The sequence below is a fragment of the Xenopus tropicalis genome, chromosome 4 (genome assembly GCF_000004195.4).
Source record: "Xenopus tropicalis strain Nigerian chromosome 4, UCB_Xtro_10.0, whole genome shotgun sequence".
Lineage (NCBI taxonomy): Eukaryota > Metazoa > Chordata > Amphibia > Anura > Pipidae > Xenopus > Xenopus tropicalis.
In genome coordinates, this window is record NC_030680.2 from 89909716 (window position 1) to 89917866 (window position 8151).

Below are 8151 nucleotides of genomic sequence, written 5' to 3' on the forward strand. Positions count from 1 at the left end.
CATTGTGGGTAAAAACATTGTTAATTTTCATTTATTTCACCCAATGCCCATGGCACACTAGAATCCTATTTTTTGCCCTTTTATAGCTGGGGTTGCCTCTGGTATTTTATAATACCAATCTATTCTGAAAAATTCAGGAATGTTGGTATTGAAGGAATACTGTCATACTGAGCTTCTCTAGCAGAATGAGCCACACAAGCATGAAAAACATTCTTTGGGGTTTCTAAATAAGGACTGTGATTGGTTATTTGGTAGGCCCATGTGCAATGCTAGATTGCAGGAGGGTCTCCTTGGAGTAAAACTGTGTGCTTCCAAAACTTGCCTCCAAGTCAGACATTTAAAAATGGGCACCTACTTTGAGACCTCTGGGAGCAACATCAATGGGGGGAGGTGAGCAACATGTTACTGATGAGCCACTGGTTGGGGATCACTGCCTTAGGATAATGGCACACAGGTCAATATGCTCTTGTTGCTAAACTGGGGGGGGGGATGTTACATATTTCTGCATATGCCATTACCCTTTAATAACACAAATGCTCTACTACTGCAGCTTTTTAGAAAAATTCAGGGTGCCATATACATCTCAGCACGGTCTCTACTAGAATGTTACTCTGCAGGTACAGTCAACTGATAAGCAACTGCTCCATTATGGATAGGAAAGCTAAATGTCCTCAGCTAACTAATAATTAAAACTGGCAGGCCACTTAAATAGGATATACTTTAATTACAAAGCAAAGGCTCTAATTTGAAAAGACAGTAGATGACAGGAAGAGATGGTAACTATTAGAGGAAGTAATGCACAAGAGGAGGGTAAATTGAATTAGACTACATACAGGTGGGACAGAGAAGGCATTGGGGCAATGAGCAACAGGTTAAGACCACATAAGGGTAATTATTAATATAGAATAATAGAAGGGAGGGACAGGTTGTCAAGATGCAGTGAGGATAACAATTATGACATAAAAACATGAGAAATAGTAGTGGGGATAATAGCAATAAAAAATACCAGAATATTTTCTATAGATAAAGGTTCCGAGGCTTCTAGTTACTACTTATATATACATAATCACAAGGCTACACAAATGTGGCTTTGTTTAGAGAAGTTTTTATTACTAGAAAAATAGTGGGAGTCATATTCACTCAGGTGTGGTACCAGCGATGTTTCCTGAGGCAAAATGACTGGAACTTCGTTCCCACACTCTTGCACTGATCTTCCCAGGCTGGAGGAAAAGGGTTGCCATTCACAAGTTTAATAACATGTCCAGTTTGAAAATGTGTTTGTTGCGGATCTGTTGGGGGAACTGGAAAAGGTATAGGCAATGTCATCATCTCTGTTAACCAACATTTGCACATTCAGTGTAGATTTACAGGTTAAAATGGAGCAGAAGTTGAATGGAACTTGGATGAAGAACTGCAGCAAATATCATGGAGGAATCATAAAAACGAGCTAGAAATTCTGCTGTTGTGCTAATTCCCATTACGGAAACATGTTCTGTATATAAAAAGTGTCACATGTTTTTATCACACTGCAACAGATCTTTGGCAATAACTGATGTTGGCAGCATCTGTATGGAGTCGCCATAATGCCATAGCAGGGACTGGTTAGAAAACTTCACTAGAAATCAAAGCATTAGCATGTCAGCCTACCACTGATTAGAAAATAAATCACAATTTTTAAGCAAGAAAAGATGGGGTTGAAAAGTAGGAATTAAAATAATTCATCAAACCAAAAGGCAACCTTCTATGACTATCACTTAATAAAGTGTTCCAGGAAATATCATGATATTGCAGATGCCCAAATACAAACCAGATTCCAAAAAAGTTGGGACACTAAACAAATTGTGAATAAAAACTGAACGCAATGATGTGGAGGTGCCAACTTCTAATATTTTATTCAGAATAGAACATAAATCACGGAACAAAAGTTTAAACTGAGAAAATGTACCATTTTAAGGGAAAAATATGTTGATTCAGAATTTCATGGTGTCAACAAATCCCAAAAAAGTTGGGACAAGGCCATTTTCACCACTGTTGGTCACCATTTTCACCATGACGTCTGGATGGGAGCATATGTTGTTCTAGAACCTGAATATATTTTTCTGCATTGATGCTGCCTTTCCAGACATGCAAGCTGCCCATGCCACACGCACTCATGCAACCCCATACCATCAGAGATGCAGGCTTCTGAACTGAGCGTTGATAACAACTTGGGTTGTCCTTGTCCTCTTTGGTCTGGATGACATGGCATCCCAGATTTCCAAAAAGAACTTCGAATCGTGACTCGTCTGACCACAGAACAGTCTTCCATTTTGCCACACTCCATTTTAAATGATCCCTGACCCAGTGAAAACGCCTGAGCTTGTGGATCTTGCCTAGAAATGGCTTCTTCTTTGCACTGTAGAGTTTCAGCTGGCAACGGCGGATGGCACGGTGGCTTGTGTTCACTGACAATGGTTTCTGGAAGTATTCCTGAGCCCATTCTGTGATTTCCTTTACAGTAGCATTCCTGTTTGTGGTGCAGTGTCGTTTAAGGGCCCGGAGATCACGGGCATCCAGTATGGTTTTACGGCCTTGACCCTTACGCATAGAGATTGTTCCAGATTCTCTGAATCTTCGGATGATGTTATGCATAGTTGATGATGATAGATGCAAAATCTTTGCATTTTTTCGCTGGGTAACACCTTTCTGATATTGCTCTACTATCTTTCTGCGCAACATTGTGGGAATTGGTGATCCTCTACCCATCTTGGCTTCTGAGAGACACTGCCACTCTGAGAAGCTCTTTTTATACCCAGTCATGTTGCCAATTGACCTAATTAGTGTTATTTGGTCTTCCAGCTCTTCGTTATGCTCAAATTTACTTTTTCCAGCCTCTTATTGCTCAACTTTGTCCCAACTTTTCCCAACTTTTTTGGGATTTGTTGACACCATGAAATTCTGAATCAACATATTTTTCCCTTAAAATGGTACATTTTCTCAGTTTAAACTTTTGTTCCGTGATTTATGTTCTATTCTGAATAAAATATTAGAAGTTGGCACCTCCACAGCATTGCATTCAGTTTTTATTCACAATTTGTTTAGTGTCCCAACTTTTTTGGAATCCGGTTTGTATGTAGAAATCAGTAATATGTGGTAGCAATTTCCAATATCCATCCAGAAGCTCTGTACTTTTAGCACAAAGAACAAAAGCTTTGCTCATATGAACAAGCAGCCAGGTGAGACAAGGGGCTACAATATGTGTAGGTGCAAAAATGCACACAAAGTGCTTGTACCTAATAATAACAACTAGCTTCCCCTTAATACAAATTAATACCCATTAACTGTGACACATTTGTGCAAGGCTTATGGTAACCTTGATTATTACTGGCATTGATCAGGCTTTCATTCTGACTACATTATATACAAATGAAGAGTATGTAAGGTACTGTAATTGTGATTATCATAGTAAGGTTGATGCAACTTGTGGTATATATATATATATATATATATATATATATATATATATATATATATATACAAAAAATACAGCTCATCCCATGAATCAATCAAAACTAATTGGGTGCATGTAGGTGAGTGGCTTGTATTATATACTATACACATTACCCCATTACATTTTTTCGCTAGGTTAGGACTGACGTAAGGACACTGCTTTGACGGGGCGCATCAGCTTATGCATACTTTGTACAAACCATATAACTAAATGTGTCTCTTTTCACTAAAATGCAGACATTTTTCCTTCAGTGTGTGCAAAATTGGTTTTTAATTTTCTCTTGAAGCTTTATAATGGAGTGCTGGGGTAATGTGTATAGTATATATATATATGTAAATACAGGTATTGGACGTGTTATCCAGAATGCTCGGGACATGGGGTTTTCCGGAAAAGGGGACTTTACATAATTTGGCCCTCCATACCTTAAGTCTGCTAAAAAAATTGTTTAAACATGAATTAAACCCAATAGGATTGTTTTTCTTCCAACAAGAATGAATTATATTTTAGTTGGGATCGAGTACAAGGCACTGTTTTCCGGATAATGGATGCCATACCTGTACTGTGTATATATTACATCACTGCGTACATAAGTAGTTCGTTCTAAATAAAGATATTCATACATATATATATTAGACTATGACATGTGGCTTGTGCAATTATATTGTAAAAGAAAACTATATTATTGGAAAAAAAGTATCACATTGATATAACAGGCCCAACAGCTTCTGGGGTTATGGCCTGGACTATACAATGTAAATTTGGTCAGCTGTAATAGGAAATCCTGCTTAAATATGAAAAAGTGACTCATAGTCCATGCATTTTATACTGAAAAGAAAAAGATTTGTGTTGGATGAGAACTTGCTATGCCTAATATTGTGAATCTAGAAAATATCTCCTGCACAGAAATAAAATAGAAACCTGTTCTCTATTATCCACAGAGGTCCAATATTACATGAATGTCACGCATACATATGTTTTATATGATCAGAAAATTATCCCCTGCTTGCTCAGAGGATTGGAACAATGTATTCCTGTTTTGTATGGCTGCTTCAAACAACCTTTGTTATAAACAAGAGTTTTAGAGAGGTGGCAGATTAGTCGCCGAGATAAATCTTCGCTATTGTGGGCGACTAATCTTCCCCAAATGCCATCCCACCATCCTCAAAAGGAAACTTTGGGCAACTCCGGAAAACCGAAGTGACATGTATGCCATTCTTTACATTCTTGCCGGGGGGATAGAATTTCAGGGAGATTAGTTGCCTGCAATAGAGAACATTTAGGGCTCTGGCACATGGGGAGATTAGTTGCCCGCAACAAATCTCCCTTGTCACGGGCGACTAATCTCCCCGAACTACCATCCCACCGACGAAAATGTAAGTTGCCGGTGGGATGGCACACGCTGCGCAGGCGATTTTGGCATTAGTCGCCCGTGACAAGGGAGATTTGTCGCGGGCGACTAATCTCTCCGTGTGCCAGAGCCCTTATTGCGGGCAACGAATCTCTGTGTGCCACCTTCCTTGAAGCTACTAGTAGCAGCTACTTTTTCACAGCTACTAAATGCCAGAAAATACCCTGCCATAGAGAATACTAAAAATTGCCTCTGCTAAAACACACAGAGACAATTATCAGTAAATGATCAGCATGGTATATGATAGTAGCCATGACAAATAGCTGCTACTAGTAGCTCCCTGTGTCTTCACCTTTATTTTTCTTCTTATCAGTTACAAATTCAGATTTGGATATCACATGTACCCTCCAACTCTAACTGCGATGGGAAGGCCTTAGCACCTACGATCTTTCAATTCCAGAGGCACCTGATTGTTAGACTGTTGCTAACAAAGTCACAAAGGTATGGCTTGGTTGGGTCTAGCAGTTAGCTACAGACTCAGGGGTATATTTATTATTCTGTGTAAAAAGTGGAGTGAAACATTTCCAGTGATGTTGCACATAGCAGCCAATCAGATGCTTTGCTTTGGTTTTCTTTTTTTTTTGTTACTTTCATTTTTATTGTTTTATAGCAACAAAATTAAATAGACATTTTACGTTACATGATTCAGGTTGCATATTTTCTTTTTTCTGACATTTAAACAATACCGTCATGATAATACATGTTCTCTTGCTATAGAGTACAATTGTGGCTTTGGTTTTCTAACTATTGAAATGTAGTTGCTTATTTCTTGCCCTGGGCAACATCACTGGTAATGCTTCACTCCACTTTTTACACAGCATGATAACTATACCCCTCACTCTTTAGAAGAATGAGTATGATGATACTGCATCAATCTTGTCCATTTTGATCTTTAACTTATATGAACTGTTGCATTATTTCTGGTTTGGAATAATTTTCTTAGATTTTGAGCAAAACTTGTTGGGGGAACACAACCATACACAGCAGAGTCAGACTGGCCCACCAGGATACCAGGAAAACTCCCGGTGGGCCCAGGTATTAGTGGGCCCTCCTGCTCCTGACCATTTGGCCTGCTTCATGGTAATTCCCTATTTCTGAATGGGAACAAAGAGGAGAAATAAATGGAAGAATAGATGCTAGCATGTAAATAAAAGAGACTAGGAGAATAAAGAAGTTGGGTAAGGAAAGGAGGCAAAATGGTTTGGAAAGCGGGCCTAGGCTCTAAGGTTTTCTGATGGGCCCCTGGGTTCCCAGTCCGACACTGCTGAGGTACTAGGTGCAGTGACAAAGCTTGTGGGTGCAAGGGAACACTAGAGCCTAAATGGAAGGCATGTAAGAGAACACCAATGTTACAGCCAAATGTGCATGCAATTTTCAGATAATAAAGTAGTGCAAAAGTTACACCTATATGCATTCATCTCTTGGAAAGCGGGCCTAGGTTCTAAGGTTCTCTTGTGGGCCCCTGGGTTTCCAGTCTGAGACTGATACTCATAATAATACAGATTATCTGGATATAACTGAATTGCAGAAAAACATCCAGCCAGCCATAAATGTCCTGTTTGTGGCTGGTTAAACTTCCTTGCTCCAATCTTTATGTCTGTATTTCTGTACACTGTAAGGACACGTAGCTCTGCTGAGCTAGGAAGCATTATATTAAAAACAGACACAGCACATACATAGTTCCATAAGAGCTCTGGCCACTTGGCATTCATTTACTAGAGTGTGAAAATTCTTCCCTTATTTATTGCTTTTTTATGCAGTATACATTTTCATAATTCATTTTAAGCATTTTTATAGATAATATTTGCCAAAAGAGGTGCATTTTAGCCTCAAAACACTCAAATAACACCTCATGTATCAAAATGCAAAATGCTACAGACTACTCTGAATAGGGATATTGTAAGTATTATTGGGTCCCATGATTTCTGATAGGGATCTTGTGCAATCATTTGTTAAATATAGTGGGGCACATTTACCCAACACTCTTTTTGGGTATGTTAGATCCAGATAGTGAATTAAACCATGACCCCTTGAAATACATATAGTGCCTATAATAGGTGATTACTGCCATAGTATCCCATTTTAGTAACAGGAACATATTTGTTAAGCCTGCACACTGTCACTATCCATTTATGGCAAGGGGTGAGTACCATGTCTATCTATCTATCTATCATCTATCTATCATCTCTAGTTATGCAGTGCTTTACAGAGATTGTCCTGAGATTATTCACATTAGTCCTTGCCTTAAGGTCCCCATACACGGGAAGATTGTAGCCGCAGATATCGGTCCCTTGGACCGATTCGGCAGCTTATCTGCCCGTGTAGGGGCAGAAACGAGGGGCCTGGCCGACCGATATGTGGCCTAAAATTGGGCAGATATCGATCAGCCAGGTTAGAAAATTCAGTCGGAGTGGGGACCGCATTGGCTCGTTGATGCGGTCCCCGAACCGACTGACCCTTGCCGCCAATATAATTCAATTGTTTGGCCCCAGGGCCAAACGATCAAATTATTTTTTTTTTAACTACACGCCCCCCAATATCGCCCACCCGTAGGTGGGGATATCGGGTGCAGATCGCCAAACGAGTGGATCTCAGCGTGTATGGGGACCTTTAGTGGAGCTAAAAATTTAAAGGCGTTTCACCTTCAGGTTAACTTTTAGCATGTTATAGAATGGTCTATTCTTAGCAACTTTTCAATTTGTCTCCATTTTTTTTTTTACAGTTTTTAAATTATATGACTTCCTTCCTCTTCAGACTCTTTCCAGCTTTCAAATAGGGGACCCCAGCAGAAAAAAAATCTATTGCTCTGGGAGGCTACAATTTTATTGTTATTGTTACATTGTTATTACTAATCTTTCTATTCAGGCCCTCCACTATTCATATGCCTGTCTCTCTTTAAAACCACTGCCTGGTCGCTGGTTAAACTGGACCTTAGAGACCAGACTACTGCTGAAATTCCAAACTCAAGAGCTGCTGAACAAATTCACACATAACACACAATGGAGTCAACCAACCAATTGACACCAGCACTGTATTATAGCAGAGCTAAGCATTGCAGTGATGTATCATTTGATATCTGTAAAAAAGACGTTCATGGAATTATATGTTTAACCTTAAATGATTTGTCCAGTGAAGGATACAATCTATTATTTACATACAATGGAAGTGTTCACCTTGCAAACTGAAGTGTGACTCAGCAGAAACTCCAGCTGAACTAATAGTAACAACAGCAACGGTAACATGAAGGCTGCTG